Genomic DNA, 20,796 nt, shown 5'->3' on the forward strand with positions numbered 1-20,796 from the left:
TACCTGTCAGAAACCAGCTAGGATGATTGTAGATGGTGATCATGTGACTCTGAGATGGGCAGCTGTCATAAACTCATGCCTGTTGCCAAGTGCCTGAATTTTGATTGCATGACCATGGACAATTTGGGAACAGTTGCAAGTGTGACAACTGGTCATAAGTTGCTTTTTTCCATTCCATTGTAACTTTGAATGGTCAATAAACAAATGTCAAAGACTACCTGTACAACCATGAAATCTGTCATGAATTAAATCTTTAATATAGAGAATAGGAGGAGAGGTAACTTGTTAGACTGGGTGCTTTACAGGTTTTAGCTAATGTCTTGGAATCCTGGAAGAAACCACATATTTACAGGTTACACATACCTCTTAATCAAGAGATAAATGTGAATGCCTCCACATAAGGTCTGGGAGTTTCGATTAGAAATATAGGGGCCTATGCAGTTGACCACCAATTGTAGCATCAAACATGGTTTATTTTTAAGCATGATTAATGCAACTTTTCTCAGTGTACTACATTATAAAAGCATAATCAAGAAAAATTAGGTTTGGAGTTAAAAATATAATCCCCACATTGTGTATCTCTAAGAATTATTATTTTTTTGCTAATATCTTTAACAAACATGTATGTGATCTAAAAGAGATTTACAACAGGAGGGCTAAAAAGACTGTTGTGAGTTTAGTTTCAGAAATACTTCTTTGCTAGTACAACTGTCTCCTTCAATATAAAGACACATTTTGATTGTAATCCTAATCTTGTTTGTCAAGAAACATTACTTTTAGCCACTATTAAGGAAAATTCATTGTTCACTTATTCAGGAACCAGAGGCAAGAGAGACAACATTTAAATATTTAAATTTTCTTTGTACAATGGATTTTTGGCAATGCAGTGTAAATGGGAAAATAATTTCTAATAGTAGTAAATAAAATGTTGGAACAAGCTGAACAAACTAGACAGCAAGCGTATCTTTGCAAATTTCTGGTACAAAATGTTAGCTTGTGTGGGATAATTAAATATTTTTTAAAGCAGCAACACAGTATTAGATTCTTTTTTCCTTGCTTTTTTAAAAAAATCAGCCTCTCAACCATGCAGTAGTGCTTTGTAATGACCTTGCTTTCAATTAATAAACATTTGCTTTCATGATTTTCCTTCTATACTAATCCCCAAATTCTTAGTCATAGCCATTCTGACTGGGAATTAAGGGAGGTGTAGTCAAACACCTAAGGATGTCTGTATTGGAGAAGAATGCTGTTGAGAGATTATTAGAAGAAAAAATAGGTTACTTGAGTCCTCTAATACAAGCATTAGATTGTGGCATTAACATTGAGAGAGTTGGACAGGAAAAACATGTGGGAGGAGTTTCATTCATCCAAGTTCTTCCATTTTGACAGTGCAGTTTTCTTTGACAGTGTAGGTTTCTTTTTATCCTTTTTTTTGCTATCACTGAAAATGTTAAAAAATCATCTTTTAGCAGGAACAGATTGCCATTATGACACTGTGATAATGACAAGAAAGGAAATCCTTTGATTCTAAAACAGGAGAGTAGATCCAATCCTGTTAACCATTTCTTCTGTTGTCACTTGGAATTTTGTGAACTTAACATATTGTAAATGTCTAATAGGAAGGCAGGAGAGAATTTAGAGCAAAATCACATAAATAAGCAAGTAAAAAAGTTATCAGGCAGAATGAATGAATGAATTAATTAATTAATTAATGCTTTCTGGTTAAAATGCCTAGTTTTTCCTCTATGTAATGCTACATGAAGACTAAATAGACCAACATAGTGGGTTTTGGACTGGGTTGAGATGAAACAGAACTAATGATGACTGGTGCATACTGGTTTGGTGAGGTGGAACATAGTCAAAGGTACATAAAGCCAAATGATTATTATAGCAAAGTCCTAGGAAGCTCCTAAGCATACTTAGCTACTTCTTCAAATTTTAGAAGGAAACACTAGAAATATATGTGTCTTTCTCCAAAGGAATTTCATTTAATCTCCTAAACTATTTTAACTATTTACACAATTCAGTATGGGTTACTGTTGTGGCCCAGCAGGAGCCGTTGGAGCTGCCGATGGACTCCGATAGCGAGGACCCTTATGAATCTGCTATGGAAGATGTGGAGGACCCTGGGCAGGGTTCAGACTCAGAGCAGGAACCAGAGAGGCTGGTTGGCCACCAGGAGGTACCTGAAGCATGGAGCAGTGGGGAAGATCAAAGGGAGTTTGTCCCTGATGCCAGGCAACGTAGGGCAGAGAAACTGAGGCAGCAGTTATGGAGACAGACTTATAAGAGATAATCAAGCCCAGGTGGTTGTGGCTTGGCCCCTCCCAAGAGAGTATATAAGAAGAGACTTTTGGAGGACGCCTTTTGCAGGACACAACCATTCGTAGTAATCTGGAGAACTCCTTGTCTGGTCTGCCTTATGTTCCCATGTCTGTTGGAGTCTGGGTTGCTGCTAACTTCTTGCCAGTGAGTCGTGTCTGGGCTTTCAGCCAACAGGATTATAATTGCTGTGAATAAAGAGTGGCAAACAGCTAAGCCTGTGTCTGCATTCATTACTTGACGGAGGGGGGGCAGAACAGGTTACTATATTTACAGTGTTGTGTTCTAGCTGATTTTCTTCTTCATTTCCTTATTGTATTGTTTCTTTGGTAATATATGAAAATAAAATAAAATCTTTGCTCTACTATTTTTGCAAGCTGCTTTAGCTTGGCTTATTAAAATTGTCCGAGCTTAATGCAGTGCTTCATCCTACCTCTAGTTATTTCATGTCTCAAGTGTGTGTGTGTTTAAAAGAGAGAGAGGGAGGGAGGGAGGGAGAAAGAGAGAGGGGGATTGGAAATATATTTTTGGAGTTTTGATTGAAATTAGTGGTTCACAAATCAGCTAGAATTGTTCTAACTTTGTTCAATAATGTTGTAAGTCTACATTTGTTTGAAAGGAGTCTGATTATATGATGTTATATTATGTATCACCATTTTCCACCTTTTTTCTATCTTTTTTCCTAGTTCTTCTATTGGCAGATCATCTGCCAATAGCTATTCAGATTATATATCAATTTAAAAGTAATTCTGTATCTATATCTCTGTAATCCTACAGTGTCTGGAGACTCTCATTTATTTTTACGTCAGCTACAAAACACATAAAATGACAGTGAATGTAGTATTTCCTTTTGCAATACTTGAAGTGCTGAACTTGTTTCTCCATTGGCAGGAGCTATTACCTTGCCTTACTTCCTGAATGCAAGGCAAGTAATAAATATAATATTTTATATTAGTCAGCTAACAGGAGCTCTGATTGATCCATGTTATTGTCTGCCACTTCTCAATACATTGAGGTAAGCAGAAATGAAGATATGTATAGGCTAGTCTCATACTGGTTTTGAGACTCGGCAATGAAAATTGACAGTAGACTAAGGTCATGTGAAAGGGCAACATTTTGTAGTTATTTCAACTTGGACTTGCTGAAATAATGTGGTACCTTAACAAGGATGCCCCAAAGTGCAGCATTTTGGCAAGCTCTTTTTGTTTCCCCAAACTGCTCTGCTTCAACAAAATATATATTCTGTAAATACGCCAGTCAGATACAGAAGATGGTAGAAAACTGGTAAAGTGAATGCTTTAATGCAGCATAGTGTCTAGATGTTGATACAGTGCAACAAAAAAAAAGTTTCATTGAAGATGGAATTAAAGCAAAGTAATTTATTTATTTATTTATTTTAGAAAATTTATCCTTTCCAGATGTCACTCAGTCTCAGTACAGAAGTGCTAAAAATGGGGAGACCGTGAGTTCTATTCATGCTTAGGCCCAATGCCAGGTAGGTGATCTTGGGCTAGTCACTTTGTCTCAGCCCTAGGAAGTAGGCAATAGTAAATCATTTCTGAAAAACCTTGCCCCAAAACAAGGCAGTCATTTGTCAAGGTAGTCTCCAAGAATCAGATCCGATTGAACAGAAGATATATACATACATATATACATACATACACATACATACATACATACATACAATCTCAATCTTACAGGGGAAAAGACCCGAATACAACAAGACAAGCATGTATGTATGTATGTATGTATGTATGTATGTATGTATGTATGTATGTATGTATGTATTATATTTATGCTGATAAATAAATAAAGGGAGACTAGTATAGATCTATTTCAAGCTGTTTAGCTCTCATCAGCTAGCCATACCCTTGCTGGGAATCGAACCTGTGCTCTATTGCCTCTTAGGCAGATGTGTTAACCATTGAGCTACAGAGCTCGACTCCTTATCAGCCAGCCAGGGTGAGAGGTATATATTTAAAGTCACAACCCCTGGTATGCCCAAATATGGGAGGAAGGTCACACTTCCACTCTCTGTCTTCGGCTCGTCACAAGCGTGACCCGTCAAAAGCGCGGACGGCAAAAGCGCGATCGACAAAATCGCGCCTTTGACGTCATCACAGCGCGACGAAAAAGATCGAAAAATTCAAACAAAAATTAATAAAAATTAAATTAAAGCAAGCCGATTCACATAAAGGTAAGGGTTAGGGTTAGGGTTAGGGTTAGGGTTAGGTTAAGGGTTAGGGTTAGCTTTAGAGCGTTAGCGTTAGCGTTAGGGTTAGGATAAGGGTTAGCGTTACGTTTTTCGTTACTTTAACGGTTAGGTTTAGGGTTAGGTTTAGGGTTAGGTTAAGAGTTAGGTTTAGGGTTAGGTTTAGGGTTAGGTTTGGGGGGGTTAGGGGAAGGTTTTAGCTTTATTTTTACATTTTTTCGATCTTTTTCGTCGCGCTGTGATGACGTCACAGCGCGCTTTTGTCGAGCGCGATTTTGTCCTACGCGCTTTTGTGGTGGAACCGTCACAAGAGACCATTCAGACAGAAACCCAATATTTTTTACTGTTGCCTTTTTGTTACATTTGTTATGTAAACATATATATGAGGTTTTCGCGGGTGTTAGTATGTAGGTTATTCGGGTTTTCTCCCACGTAAAATTGGAAGTGTCTTGGGAAGTGTCTACGTCGCCAAGACACTTCCAATTTTACGTGGGAGAAAACCCGAATAACCAAAGACGTGTACGTACGTACGTACGTATGTAAAATGGTCGTGATAGTTCAAAAAAAGAATTAACATTGATATTTTGTAGTTCAGATAACAATTGGAGGAAAGGACACAAGACTGTTTAAATATCTCTCTGACCTGTGCTAATGGTAAGAAAGGATCATCTTCACATGTGGATTTTTCAGTGGTAAAAACAGACTTTATTTGGCATTTTAAGTTGGATTTACGTTAGCAATATATGTCACCAGGATGTACCAAATTCTGCAGTGAATCCATTTCACAGCTTGAAAACATTTGCTCCCCAGATTAACTATTAGCAAACATAAGCTTTCAAATAAGTAAGACCAGCACACTCACTCCAGGTCTGCTAAGCTCTTTAAGCTTTCATCTGCACCAATGTTTACTTTAGGCATCAGGTAATCCATATAAAGCTTGATGTTGATGATTTTGAGTTGAAAATGCTGGGGATGCCAAAAGGATTCCAGAAAGACTCTTATCTAAATAAACAAAACCCTACATATTAAAAAGTTAAATAAATAGCTGCTCTTTATTTGGACAAATGAAGCTGGAGCCAGTGGCTGGTTTTGCTGGTAATCATTTTGTTTACATTTTAGTTCTTTAAATGTATTTTTAATAAGAATATATTTTCTAAACAAAATGCAAATATAAAGCACATGATAAATATTTGCTATAGTTAGATTACTATAAGAATAAATGTAAGTCTCTATCGTCAAGGTCCTCGGATGGATGGATTTTATATGTTACATTTGTTTGTAAAGTTTTTTGTATTTTAGTATAAATTCATGTTGTTCTTACCTCTTAAGTTTTGAGATTCATTTCTCAATGGTAAAGGATTAGGCTAACATTGCATGGAACATTGATACCTTTCACTTAGAGGATTTGCTTTTATTAACCGTGTCTCGATGTCTGCAGACATTGTTTTTAAATTGCCTCTGCACTTCATGGTTGCAAGGATGCATCATATGAATATCACTTCTGTACATGTTGAATTAGAAACAGATGCTGCTTGTTTCATTATGGAAGACAGTCAAGTATGCTTGATGCAGTTTGCCAAATCTGGGCTTAGCTAGATATAACAATGTGAAAAGAGAGAAGGAGAAAACTACTGAGCTTTATCGGTGGGACTGCCATTATTCCCCAGTAGCCCCCTGCAACTTTCCCTTTAGGCAGAGGGAAAGCATCTGTGAGGAATATGGTGGGGAACAGGAATGAAAGGCAGAATAATATTTCATGCTAGAAATTACTATCCAAATTAATGAGATCTGCTTGGCTAGGTTTATGTACAGTTGAGCCATCCAGAGTTCTGAAAGTAGCCTGATCCAGTCTCTTTGTTTTAACAAAAATAAAACAAAGTGACCATATCTGTAGTTATCACAGCTACTTCACCTATATTCAACCACAATCTGACTAAAATAGCACTTTCTAATTAGTACTTCATCAAGTATTGTGCCTTTTTATGTAGAGCGAAGGATAGTAATATTTTTTTCCCAAAAGTGCTTTTTCAAGAGGCAACTGGTCTTTCTGGTTATTCTTTGAAGATGTTTTGCTTCTCATCCAAGAAGCTTCTTCGGCTCTGACTGGATGGTGGGGAATGAATCCTTCCATTCCCCACCTTCCAGTCGGAGCCAAAGAAGCTTCTTGGATGAGAAGCAAAACATCTTCAAAGAAAACTAGAAAGTCCAGTTGCGTCTTGAAAAAGCATCCTGGGATAACCATGACCTGAATGAATGAGAATCTCCATAGAGAAATAGCATTTTTCATTTATTTACTGCCTAATTTCTGATTCAAGTTTTTATGCATTAAAAAATAAAACATTAGTTACAGGTGTTAATTTCAAAAGTAGTCCAGGCCCACCATTGTCTCCTTCTCCCCTCCAGAATTAAATTATTTTCACTGCTTTGTGGAATGCAAACAAGATAGGAATTGAAGAACCAATTTTGCCTACCTGGATAATGCATCGGGAATGCATGGCAGGTATATCTGGGGAAATAATGTGATTGATGTTTGACTAGTTCATTATTAAAGTCTGTCATCTTTTCAATTGATATTTGGTCAATGTATCTGAAAGCATAAGAAGTGGGGAAAAATGCTTATAAATTATATAACTATCGGAAGATCAGTAGTATCTCAGTGCTGATATTTTTCATACATTTTTCTTGCAATGATTTGCTGCAATATTAATACTTTTTGATGTTGTATAGTGTAGCTTTCATTTATATTAGTAGTTTTATGACTTTGCCTTTATAAAAAGAAAATTTGGCAGCGGCAGCAGCTATTAAATATTCTTTTTTATAATGTTCTAATATAAATTCATGTATATTAAAATTACACCATTATCCAATTAAAAGTGTAGTAATGTTATTTCTGTGAACTAACACATATCAAGGTCTGCCTCTTCTTTCTCTTGATGGCTGCATCTATTTTCTGTGGTTTCTGACAAGATGTTAGGTGTGTGTGATGAATATAACTATGGGATTGTAGTTTCAATGGACCTTGATGATATTCAATTGTCACTGAGCAGTGTTAATAATCACTGATTTGCTATTTATTTAAATTTTTCCAGAAGATCCTATGTTAAGTTTCATCTTATAGAATTTTCACTCTAATTCAGGAATGTCAAATTTAAGGTCTGTGGGCCACATTCTGCCTGCAGGGTGTTTAAAGCTGGTCTGTGGGCCAACCTCAAAATATCAAATATCATTCATACCAAATGTTGATATCTCTTTAGTTATCTCTTCACATAGTACAGCTGTGAATTTTAAAAGTTTCCCAAATTTTGCCTGGTTTTCTTCACATGCAAGGGCAACTTTCAGAAAAACTTCACAAGTCTAAAATTTTTGAACAGCAGTATTTCATTTACACTTACAAATAAAACATTCAAAGTACTTCTTTTTGAATGTTTTACTAAGCCCAACTAATAGCTCCCTCACTAGCATCAGCATAAGTTTAGGATTCCCAAATAACCTATTGGACATTTCCTTCATGCATGCTAGCTCATCAGTGTGTGCTAATTTTTTATGCTTTGAAGTTATCTACCTCTGAGATATTTTGAGATTTTTTTATGCATAATGTATACTACTAGTTTCAGTTTCATAGTCACTTGCTGGTGAAATGGGCAACTATATAAGTTAGATAAATACATTTAATTAGATAGATAGATAGATAGATAAATAAATAAATAAATATAGTCTGCTCCAGTGCTTTTATGTGGTGTTGTGTATGTTTCTCAGAGCATCTCCAATTCATTTTCAGTGAAATTTTTTGTTGTGCTTTGGGGGCACAAATCTGTTTTTTTTTAATGACAAAGTACGTGTAGCAGATGTTTCAGTTATGATTTCTGTAATGGCTTGACTTATAGCCATTGTATTTCTGGGAGATGACCTAAAATATAATTTAAAAGATTATTTCTTTTTATGTTCATTCATGTTTGTGGTACACTAGAGACTGACAAAAAATATCCAGTGCTATCTATTGTAGACACAAACATTCCTTCTCTTAAATATCCGTGGAAGAATGTAGAATATTCTTAATAGAATAGAATATTTGTAACACAGAGTTGGCATGAGGGGTCCTTGGTGCTCTTTGAACTTGCTTTTATTCTTGCAGATGTTTCATTACTCAAACTAGTCTAGTATTGATGATGTTACCTTGTTTGGGTAATGAAACTCCTGCAAGAAAACAAACAAGCCCAGAGAGCATCAAGGATCCCTTAGAATGTAATTTATCATGTATTGCACGATATGAAGAACAAGTATGAAGCTGCTTTGTAGCCTGTCAGATGGGTAGGCTTTCCCAAGTATATTTTTGGCAAAGTACAAGCTTTCCAAGCAACACAGATTTTATTATATGGCAGTTACTGACAATCATCTGTTAACATATGAGCTGAGCCATGCCTTCAAATGTGTTCCTCTTCAAAATGTTGCCCAGCTGCAGTGATGTTTTGCCATGAAGGTTTGAAACTAATTACCTTGTGCATTTAATTAATAACTAACAAGTTCTGTCATTCCAGGAAACTAGAGAACTTCCATCTGGATCCATAACTGATTAAAACATGGAAGCCCAACTTCTAATTAAGGAGCAGACTTTTGGAAACCTATTTCTTTTCTGATTAATTATGGCTACATATTGTTTTCTCTTCTCCCTTTTCTTCATTCACACAAGGCTGAGAAACTTGAACTCTCTCGGCAAGACAGTATGAAATGAAATTTCATATTATTGTGGCATGGAGTATGCTTGTCCATTTTCTTCCTGCTGCGAGGGCAACCAGAACTTCACTGTCTTGAGTGGAAAATACTGAGTAAGAAAAGTAGCATTTGCTTTCCTTAAAGAATATGGTACCTGTTTTTTTCTCATCCCCTCTTTTCCTTTCCATTCATCAGCGGCTCCCACTTATCCCATATGTCTTTGCAGGCTGAGGCAGATTGTCCAATCTCAATAAAAGAGAAGCCTATGTCTTTAAACCACACAATGCTGAAATGTTATGACAGAGCATCTTACTGGGGGATATGGTTTCCATGACAACCCCACACTAAGATAAGCAAGCTTGTTGTGTTATTTATTTATTTATTTATTGAAAGATTCGGGAGCAAAAAAAAAAAGGAGGCAAACTTGTCAGTGGGGAAAACATGAAAAGAGAAAGCCATGCCAGCAGAGGCATTGGACGCAGTTCCTTTGTCTTTTAATTAGAGGACGCTATTAAAGCTTGCAGGAGGGAATGGTCTGCCTTGGCCTTCTTTTTCACTTTTCTTTTGAAAGACCTTGAGAAAAAACCCACTTTATAGAATTACTGAACATGATTAGCGGCAAGACAAATACCAATTCTTGGTCCAAACATATGTATCCCAGCTTGGGAATAGGAGAATGTTTCAGTAAGGAATAGTTATAACATAATAAATATAATTCTACTTTAAGGTGACCAGATTTTCAGATTGGTAAAGAGGGACACCATTGACCGGGGGGGGGGGGGGCGCTTGATTAAAAATTTTATATTTTGTCAAACATGACCCCAGGACACTGAAACCATCATAAATACGAATCTGTTGCAAACATCAAAATTTTGATCACGTGACCATGAGGATGCTGCAACGGTCGCTAAGTGTGAAAATGGTGATCAGACACTTTTTTCAATGCCATTGTAACTTTGGTCACTAAATGAACTGTTTGAGACTTGCATTATAATGCCTTATGCCAGCTTACATTTTCAAGAGAGAGAAGCTAAACTCCTTGTTAGAATTGAAATAGAAATGAATAGAGTAGAGTAAAATAGAATAGAATAGTTTATTAGCCAAGTGTGATTGGACACACAAGGAATTTGTCTTTGGTGAATATGCTCTCAGTGTACATAAAGAAAAATAAAATGGTAAGATAGTGGGATCCTTGCTGCACCAAGCCTTCTCTAATCCTCTCACTTTCATCAAAAACAGTAAAAATCACTCATGCTTTTTTATTTCTATTTATTATTTTGCTATGGCCACATATGAATATATATGCACATTCCAAACAGATTTTCTTACTAAACAGCCACCATTCTCATCCATAGGCCACTAAATGCCTCACCAACCTTTTCTGTATTCTTTCATTTCCTTCCATCCATTTATTTATTTAATACAGAGTAGATTAGGCTGTCAGCCTTAGTCATTCTTCTAACATGACAACAATTCTTACCAACAAGGACGGTATTGGCACATTTTAGCTAATGCAACCTAAACATAACCAAAGCCTATTTCACTTCAAGTATGCTAACTTTATTCTATGCCTTCCCACGCATTACATGGCTTGAACGTTCGCGGATCGCCACCAAATTGCACAGGTGGTTGTTCTACCAGATGGACATCCTTACTTTTTCTCGAAAACGGGAGAGAGGCTGCCTTTCCTAGTCTAGCCCCGTAACAACAACCCTACGAGGTAGGCTGGGTTTTTTAAAAAAGCGAGTGTCGGGGAATTCTGCAACTGCATCACCTCTTCGCTGCTCTCGCTTCCCAGGGAGCTCCCTTTCCTCTCACCAAGCAGCCCGTTCTCGGAACAAAACGGAGAGGCTCAGAGGCGGATACGCCTGGCAGTCGATGGGGACGGTGCTGAGAGGGGCGTGCGCTGGGAAAGGAAGCTTGCGCGGTCTGCCTCTGAGCCTCTCCGCGCAGTCACCCCCTTCCCCGTCACGCCCCCCACCCCAAAAACAAACCACCAGCGCTCCTCCCGCTCCCCCACTCCCCAGGCCTGCAGCGCCTTTTCTTCCCGTTCTGCTCCGAGCCACCGTCACGGACCTCTTTTGGCTCCGCTCTAGGCACGGGCCGCCGCGCCGCCGTCCTCCCCTCCATCATTCCCCCTCCTCCCAGAGCACCACCGGAAACATGCCAACCTCAATACGGATGCAAAGGCATCACATCGCCGCTACCCATGTTCACGAGGCGCCGGGCATTGCAGGGCACAGAGGAAGCCAGCAGACAGAGGGGAGACTTGGGGAGGGGGGAAGGAAGAGATCCCATCCAGGGTGAAAAGAGGGAAAAGCGGAGAGCCTACCCTGGATGGGATCTTTTCCTCCCTCTCCCCTCCCCCCCCCGGTCTCCCGTCTGTCTGCTGGATTCCTCTGCGCCCTGCGATGCCTGTCTGGGTTGGCTTCCTTGGACACTCAGCTGCCATCCCACCCCCACCTTCCCTCCGACCAACTGTCAGTTTATTCTTTCTCCACGTGAAAGCCCTTTAGTCAGTGGAGTGTGCGCTGGGAGGAATCTCTCTTCTCCTCCCTGCACGGACCCCACGGTGCCTGCATCAGAGCTCGGGCGGGATTCAGGTGAAGGAAAGGACTTTTCTTTTGCCGGCATCAGAGCTCGGGCGAGCAAAAGCAAGTACTTTAATCAGTGGACTATGCGCAGGAACGAATATATCCCCTCCTCCCTGCATGCATCCACTGAATAAAGTGCTTCCTCTGGCCCGCCTGATCTCTGCTGCAGGTGAAAGGGAGCTGGGAGGACAGGAGATTCCTCCCTCCATGTGAAAGCTCTTTAGTCAGTGGAGTTTGTGCTGGGGGGAATCTTTCTTCTCCTCCCTGCACGGACCCCAATTCCACTTATGGCCTCAGGTCTATTTACCAGTTAGAGGGTCTGGAATTGATCGTTGCCAGTTGGGGGGCGTAGAGGAAGCCAGCAGACAGAGGGGAGACTTGGGGAGGGGGGAAGGAAGAGATCCCATCCAGGGTGAAAAGAGGGAAAAGCGGAGAGCCTACCCTGGATGGGATCTTTTCCTCCCTCTCCCCCCCCCGTCTCCCGTCTGTCTGCTGGATTCCTCTGCGCCCTGCGATGCCTGTCTGGGTTGGCTTCCTTGGACACTCAGCCTCCACCCCCACCCCCACCTTCCCTCCGACCAACTGTCAGTTTATTCTTTCTCCACGTGAAAGCCCTTTAGTCAGTGGAGTGTGTGCTGGGAGGAATCTCTCTTCTCCTCCCTGCACGGACCCCACGGTGCCTGCATCAGAGCTCGGGCGGGATTCAGGTGAAGGAAAGGACTTTTCTTTTGCCGGCATCAGAGCTCGGGCGAGCAAAAGCAAGTACCTTAATCAGTGGACTATGCGCAGGAACGAATATATCCCCTCCTCCCTGCATGCATCCACTGAATAAAGTGCTTCCTCTGGCCCGCCTGATCTCTGCTGCGGGCGAAAGGGAGCTGGGGGGACAGGAGATTCCTCCCTCCATGTGAAAGCTCTTTAGTCAGTGGAGTTTGTGCTGGGAGGAATCTTTCTTCTCCTCCCTGCACGGACCCCAATTCCACTTATGGCCTCAGGTCTATTTACCAGTTAGAGGGTCTGGAATTGATCGTTGCCAGTTGGGGGGCGCAGAGGAACCCAGCAGAGAGACGGGAGACTGGGGGAGGGGGGAAGGAAGAGATCCCATCCAGGGTGAAAAGAGGGAAAAGCGGAGAGCCTACCCTGGACGGGATCTCTTCCTCCCCCACCCCCCGGTCTCCCGTCTGTCTGCTGAGTTCCTCTGTGCCCTGCGATGCCTGGCGCCTCGTGAACATGGGTGGTGGCGATGTGATGCCTTTGCTTTGCAGGTGCCTCAGTTGATCGTGGGCGGATCTCAATTGATGAGGAACTCAATAATGGTGGCACATAAAGCTTTTTTCCCCCCTTGGAAACTGAAGCTCGTTTAAAGAAAAAGGGAAGGGCGGGCAGCTTCATGTAAGTGAGTAACTCCGGCAGTGGGAATTGCGAGGCTTTGGGTGGGCAGCGGCGCTTCCCTTGCAAACGGGGATCAGCGCACTCGCCGCCTCCCCCTCCCCCGGGAGGAGCTCTGCAGCGGGACAGACGAATGGAGGGGGAGATCACCCCTTCCTTTTCCGAGCCCCCAAACCCCGTCATCCCTGGCCTGCACCCCTGCGCCCAGGCTCCTTTGGGTTTGGGGCTAATCTGAATGGGTGGAGCAGGGGATCCCCAGGGCGGAGGCCTCCCGGTGCAACGGTCTTCCGCAGCTCCGGAGCTAACCTTCGCCTTCCCGCCCAGGATTGCAAGGCTGGAGGCCTCGGCAGCAGCCACCCCCACCCCCAGCCGGCCAACCCTCGCCCGTACCATGAGTTTACCGGCCAGGTATCCATTGAGCTGGAGGGCAGGCACCGTGGCTTCCTCGCGGCTAGTCTCCCTGCTTTCCCCGGGCTCGGCTCCATTTCCTCCCCACCCATTTTCACTCCCTTGACTGAGGCCTTCGCCCCGCCCAAACCTACCTGCCAGCGGACCCTTGCTACGAACCTCCACAAGGAGAACCGATACACGTGGCCGCCTCTTTTCCCTTCCGCGGCCACTTCCAGCCTGCCTTCTCACATGCTGGTCAAGCGCTACCCGCCCGTCCTTCGCTTTGGGGATCCTTCGCTTGCTCTCTTCGGCGCGCTTTGCATTTTTAGCCCTCACTTCTCATCTCTGCCTCCCCGGCTCAGCTGCGCCCTCGCTTCCCCCACCCGCCAACGATCATCCCAGAGACTGCAAGCAGAGACTAAAGGAAGACCGCATTTCAGTTAGCGCACCTCGGAGTCACCGATGCCGGCTTCCCCGCTGCGACTGGCGGGAACGGCAATGAAAGCTCGGGCTTCACTCCTCCGTCTGGGGCTGCGGCTAACAGGGATGGCCAAGCGCTTTCCTCAAAAACCCCGCCTTCCACACACACCCGGCTTCCAAAATCTGGGGAGTTGCGGGGAGGGACGATCTTCTTCCCCTCTCTCAGGTTGCCCGGTTCCCCCCCCCCCAGTTCCTCTCATGAGTAGCTCGCAAGGGAAGGCCTTCCCTTCCCTTGCTAAAGGCCACCGCCGCCCACCCGAAGCGGCGAAGCCTCCCGATTCCCACCGGCACCGGAGTTACTCACCAGGGCAGTGCAGCAAAAACAAACAGCGGAGGCGAAATGAAATGGAGACTCGTGAGAGTCACAACTTGCGCGGCGTGCTTAAGCGGACTCCAGCCAATCAGTGAGCTGGCTGGGATGGAAAATTTTAAGCACCCTCGTGCGTGCTTAAAATTTTCCATCCTAGCCAGCTCACTAATTGGCTGGAGTCCAGGCCAAATAAATCAATGAGCGGCAGGCTGGGCTGGCTTAAATTTGTAGGTAGCATAGAACAGAACGATGAGCCAGCCCAGCAGCTGATGGGCGGGAGCTGCGAGCGCCAAAAAAAGCGTGCCTTTTAAAAAGGCGGGCGGGACGCAGGAAAATGCGTTGGAAGGCGGGTGTGTCCCGCCAAAAGCGGGACGTCTGGTCACCTTATTCTACTTAGACATTAATGTAAGTATTACGCTAAGTGTTGGCTGCCTTCTCAATTTCCCTTTTCTGTTTGTGTTGGTCTAGAGTTACCATCATCCTCAGAAAATATTATTATTATTCAATTGTATCACAGCGGCCAGTTGTTTCGCTGGATTTGGCATTGGTTACTAGTGGGGCCCCACCCAGGGCCCTAGGACGTCATAACATATTTTCGTAATATGCGTGCAGATCCAAGCAGTGCGGTTTTTTGCATTTGACTGATGGTGATTTTGTCAACTTTTAACTGTTTTAAATGTAATTCCAGTGCTTTTGGAATAGCACCCAGTGTGCCAATTACCACTGGAATTACCACTGCTGGTTTGTGCCATAGTCGTTGAATTTCGATTTTTAAGTCTTGGTATTTTGCGATTTTTTTCATGTTTCTTCTCGGCGACCCTGCTATCACCTGGTATTGGGATATCTATGATTGTGACCTTGTTTTTCTCAACCAGTGTGATGTCTGGTGTATTATGCGCCAGTATTTTGTCTGTTTGTATACAGAAGTCCCACAAGATCTTGACCATCTGATTTTCGGTGACTTTTTCAGGCTGATGTTTCCACCAGTTTGTTGCTGTTTTAATATTATAATTTTTGCACAAATTCCAATGGATTATTTGTGCTACTGAATTGTGCCGCAATTTATAATCAGTCTGCGTGATTTTTTTACAGCAGCTGAGTATGTGATCAACAGTTTCATCAGCTTCTTTGCAAAGTCTGCATTTGGCATCTTCAGAGGATTTTTCGATTTTGGCCTTAATGGCATTTGTGCGGATAGCTTGTTCTTGCGCAGCCAGGATTAGTGACTCTGTTTCTTTCTTTAATGCACCTGTTGTTAACCATAACCAAGTTTGTTCACTTTATCTTTTATTTTTTCCAGAAATTGGCCATGCAGTGCTTTCTTCTGCCAATTCTCCATTCTTGATTTTATCACATCTTTTCTGTATTCTTGTTTCGTCTGTTGGGCCTTCAGTAGATTTTTGTTCTTTACTTCGATTAATAGATGTTCTTGACTTTCTTTTAAATAATCATCCAGTGCATGTTTTTCTTCTTCAACTATTTGCTTCACTTGTAATAATCCTCTGCCACCTGATTTTCGGGGCAGGTAGAGTCTATCAGTATCACCACATGGATGTAAACTGTAGTACATTGTCATTAGTTTCCTGGTTTTTCGGTCCAAAATGTCCAAATCAGCTTGTGTCCAGTTAACTATACCAGCTGTGTATCTTATAACTGGTATTGCCCAGGTATTTATGGCCTTGATTGTATTTCCACCATTCAATTTATATTTCAAAATTTTCTTAACTCTGTTGGTGTACTCTCGCCTGACAATAGTTTTTACTTCTCCATGCTTGATGTTATCCAACTGCAGAATGCCTAAGTATTTGTAGGCTTCATTTTCTTTGCATTTAATGGCCATTGGGCATTTCAATTCCCTCACATGCAGTGATTTTGCCCCTTTTTATGGATACAGTGGCGCATTTTTCCATGCCAAACTGCATTGAAATATCTGTGCTGAATACTCGGACTGTGTTTGTCAATGATTGGATTTCTATTTCTGATTTTCTATAGCGTTTCAAATCATCCATATATAGTAAATGCGAAATTTTTTCAGCTTCTTTGGCTGTTTGGTAGCCTAATTTCATTTTTTTTAAGATTACTGATAGTGGGATTATTATTATTATTATAAAATTGTATCACAGCGGCCAGTTGTTTCGCCGGATTTGGCATTGGTTACTAGTCGGGCCCCACCCAGGGGCCTAGGACGTCGTAACGTATTTTCGTAATATGCGTGCAGATCCAAGCAGTGCGGCTTTTTGCATTTGACTGATGTTGATTTTGTCAATTTTTAACTGTTTTAAATGTAATTCCAGTGCTTTTGGAATAGCACCCAGTGTGCCAATTACCACTGGAATTATCACTGCTGGTTTGTGCCATACTCGTTGAATTTCGATTTTTAAGTCCTGGTATCTTGCGATTTTTTCATGTTCCTTCTCGGCGACCCTGCTATCACCTGGTATTGCGATGTCTATGATTGTGACCTTATTTTTCTCAACCAGTGTGATGTCTGGTGTATTATGCGCGAGTATTTTGTCGGTTTGTATACGGAAATCCCACAAGATCTTGACCATCTGATTTTCAGTGACTTTTTCAGGCTGATATTCCCACCAGTTTGTTGCTGTTTTAATATTATAATTTTTGCACAAATTCCAATGGATCATTTGTGCTACTGAATTGTGCCGCAATTTATAATCAGTCTGCGTGATTTTTTTACAGCAGCTGAGTATGTGATCAACAGTTTCATCAGCTTCTTTGCAAAGTCTGCATTTGGCATCATCAGAGGATTTTTCGATTTTGGCCTTAATGGCATTTGTGCGGATAGCTTGTTCTTGCGCAGCCAGGATTAGTGACTCTGTTTCTTTCTTTAATGTACCTGTTGTTAACCATAACCAAGTTTGTTCACTGTCCACTTTATCTTTTATTTTTTCCAGAAATTGGCCATGCAGTGCTTTCTTCTGCCAACTCTCCATTCTTGATTTTATCACATCTTTTCTGTATTCTTGTTTCGTCTGTTGGGCCTTCAGTAGATTTTTGTTCTTTACTTCGATTAATAGATGTTCTTGACTTTCTTTTAAATAATCAGCCAATCCATGTTTTTCTTCTTCAACTGTTTGCTTCACTTGTAATAATCCTCTGCCACCTGATTTTCGGGGCAGGTACAGTCTATCAGTATCACCACGTGGATGTAAACTGTAGTGCATTGTCATTAGTTTCCTGGTTTTTCGGTCCAAAAGGTCCAAATCAGCTTGTGTCCAGTTAACTATACCAGCTGTGTATCTTATAACTGGTATTGCCCAGGTATTTATGGCCTTGATTGTATTTCCACCATTCAATTTAGATTTCAAAATTTTCCTAACTCTGTTGGTGTACTCTCGCCTGACAATAGTTTTTACTTCTCCATGCTTGATGTTATCCAACTGCAGAATGCCTAAGTATTTGTAGGCTTCATTTTCATTGCATTTAATTAATTGGCCATTGGGCATTTCAATTCCCTCACAATTATTATTATTATTATTATTATTATTATTATTATTATTATTATTATTATTATTATTATTATTATTTAAAGAGATGAGATTAACAGTCCTATGTAACCCTCAGACAACTTGTTGGAGAAGGCTGAGAAGCTTTCCATATTTCTGTAACATTCTTGGATGCATCTTAAAATGATTTTAGAAACATATGCCATCCTGGCAATTGATAAGCTTTGTTTATATCAATGAAATATATAGACAATTTCTCTGGTCATTATAGAAATAATCCACTATACTTTCCTGGGCCTGGGCCTCATGGATTTTCATTGAAACACTGGTCCGGGGACTAATGACAGTTGAAAGTTGAGATTGGAAAAGTATATTGTTCTCATGTTTATTCAGTATCTCTGCCCCTGCCACAGTCCTTTTGCAAAGGTAGCAGATGGTTGGATGTAAAGGAGTCTGGTAGATACATGACAGAGGATCCTGTGATGAGTTATGAATTTAAAAAGACTAATGCTCAAGATAAAATGTATTAAACATGCAGACAAATCTTTCCAGTAGCAGATATGTCAGTGTTGGAAATAAAACTGTTGCTAGTATCTTATAAATACTCCCACTGTGTGGGGGTTCCATTACACATAATGTTTTGACAAGATCTGCTTCTGTCAAACATATTGCAAGCACTATGAAGGAAACAGTATATTGTTGCTAACAAGCCTTTTATTTATTTCATATACATTATAATAGCTTCAAGGAGCTCACCATGATTCTGAGCGCAAAATGCATAATCTATAGATTATAATCTACCTAAAGGAATTTGAATACAAAGTGTTTATTGTTTGTTTTTTAGAAACAATTGTTTTAACAAATAATATGCTATGCTAAATGTTTCCACATATTAGACATATGCTATCAACACAGATATTATTATTATTTTAAAAATTAAATGCTAGAAGTGGGATGGAGAATGTATAAACTATTATAACAGCATCTGAGGCAGTCGTCTCTGTGCTGAGATTTTTGGAGCTTCCTACTCATCTGGTGTACCCACATCTCATCCTCAAATCCCACCACATAAAGAGAGTATGGTATATTAGATATGAGTCAGCCATTCTTCCCTCTTATTTTTTACACAATCCAAATAAATGAAGATTAGGATCAGTTTGCACATTGCTTAGGTGCTTAATTACTATTAAATAAAATTACTAATGTTATAGTAGTTGCTTCTGAGTCTCAGGTTAAGCACAGTCTTCAAGGTATATTATCACAATGCAGTTTTGGAATGGCTGGTATTCCTGGAAAACTGTGACTCAAATTTCACTTGGACTAGAGGTCTCCACGATTTCAAATAAGGTTGATGTTAAATAAAGTTTGATTTAGGCAGCCAACAGATACCTTTCAAATTAGTCCTCTTTGATTGACAATAGAGATCTTATTGTTACTATTTTCTCAACTTTATCCCCATCTTGCATTCATTTGTTAGAGCTCCACATTCTTCCAAGGCATCATGAAAACATGGTAATCTGGTTCTGACAGGATCTTTCTAAATGAAAATTCATGTCTCTGGTCAATGAAAAGGGTCTCTGTTAGGATTTTATTTGTACAAAGCATCAGTTGTTAGAGAGATGATTCTAGCAGACATTTGTCTGTCTTCTGGAATAGTAAATTGCATCTCTGTAACAGCAGATATTGAATGGTGTTCTCTGACTATGCGTAATTTAAGATAATTTAGCAGAAGCTTTTGAGAGTTTAAAAATTATTATGTAAATTTAAAAAGTAATTTTTCTCTGAATTTAAAAAAAAAATGAAGGAATCATTTTCCATCTCAATATTGGCTTTGGAAAGTCCCACATTCAACACAGAGGCAGAGTTTGGGGGTTTTCATCATAGGCAGAAGAAGCAGGTGGCTTTTGCATTTGCTCATTTTTTCTTTTAAGTGCTTTCTGTTCAGGGTAAAATAAACAAACACAATTTACTTCTGTTTAGAAGACTGTAAGATGTTCTGAACTCCTGGCAGAAGTACAGTGCAGTTAGAAAAATTAAACCCCAAGGCCTAACAAATGCTGGGCCTTAAGTGTACCATTAGTTTAACTTGCAGTATCTCATCTCTTCCTGGTCAGCTTCACATTTTATTTTGCATTGTATCAGAATTGTCCTTCCACTCAAAGAAAGCATTATGGTTTAGAAGGGAAAATTAATGACACGTCTGAGCAGTTTTTTCTTCTACTTCTCATGAACACTCAGCTTCAGAGGAGACTTTCCAGTTTTCCCTAGGATAACACACATTTTATTCATGCCACATAGATCAGCACTCCTTAAAACCCAAAACTATGATCAATCCTGATTTGCAAGCCTTATTTGTGGGACATACATAAGCAGTACTTTCTCACTCCAGATATGGAAGATCCATTAATTAAAAATTGGGTATCTCCATAGCAGCAAGTTGCTATAAATTCACAGTTGGTGCTCACTGAAAACCACCATGACCTGTAGAATTGGTAGTTTTTATATTATAAATTATTCATTGAAAAGGTATAGCCATTGCAGGTGTTCTCATCTTAAAACTAAAGTGAACTTAACATAGATATGGATTAATTTTCTGTGTGCTCATTGAATTATGGTAGATGGAAAACATAAAATAGTATGAGATGGGCAGCCATATAAATTTGATTAATAAAGAAATAAATAAATTCTAGTACTCTGTGTGCCTCAGGCAATAACTAATATAACTAATAAATAATATAGTCTGGACAAACTTAAGGGCTAAATTACATTAATTGCATATGTGGATAAGTCTGTCAATACCAGCTGATCATTTTTATATTCTTAAATTTGCTTCTTTTGAACAAAAAACGTACATGTTGTCCTGACCCCAAATATTTGCATTTTGTTGCACATTTTAAACTTTTACTTTGAGAATTGCTTTAGATT

The 20,796-nt window shown here is 40.5% G+C and overlaps 1 protein-coding gene across 4 annotated transcripts in view; it reads left to right on the forward strand.

Annotated features, from left to right (window-relative positions):
• The window catches only part of TSPAN18 (tetraspanin 18), a 184,299-nt gene that overhangs the window by 30,706 nt on the left and 132,797 nt on the right, over nt 1–20,796 (forward strand). Inside the window, exon 3 of one of the 4 annotated variants that reach the window (XM_087719951.1) lies at nt 9,222–9,357. The exons of the other annotated variants lie outside the window; for them this stretch is intronic. The gene's annotated coding sequence lies outside the window, so the exon portion shown is untranslated. The remainder of the gene's footprint in view (nt 1–9,221; nt 9,358–20,796) is intronic. 4 annotated transcript variants of the gene reach the window in all.

Source organism: Thamnophis sirtalis, unplaced genomic scaffold (genome assembly GCF_051295495.1).
Source record: "Thamnophis sirtalis isolate CommonGarterSnake01/CBP01778 unplaced genomic scaffold, rThaSir2_p1.2 scaffold_1, whole genome shotgun sequence".
Lineage (NCBI taxonomy): Eukaryota > Metazoa > Chordata > Lepidosauria > Squamata > Natricidae > Thamnophis > Thamnophis sirtalis.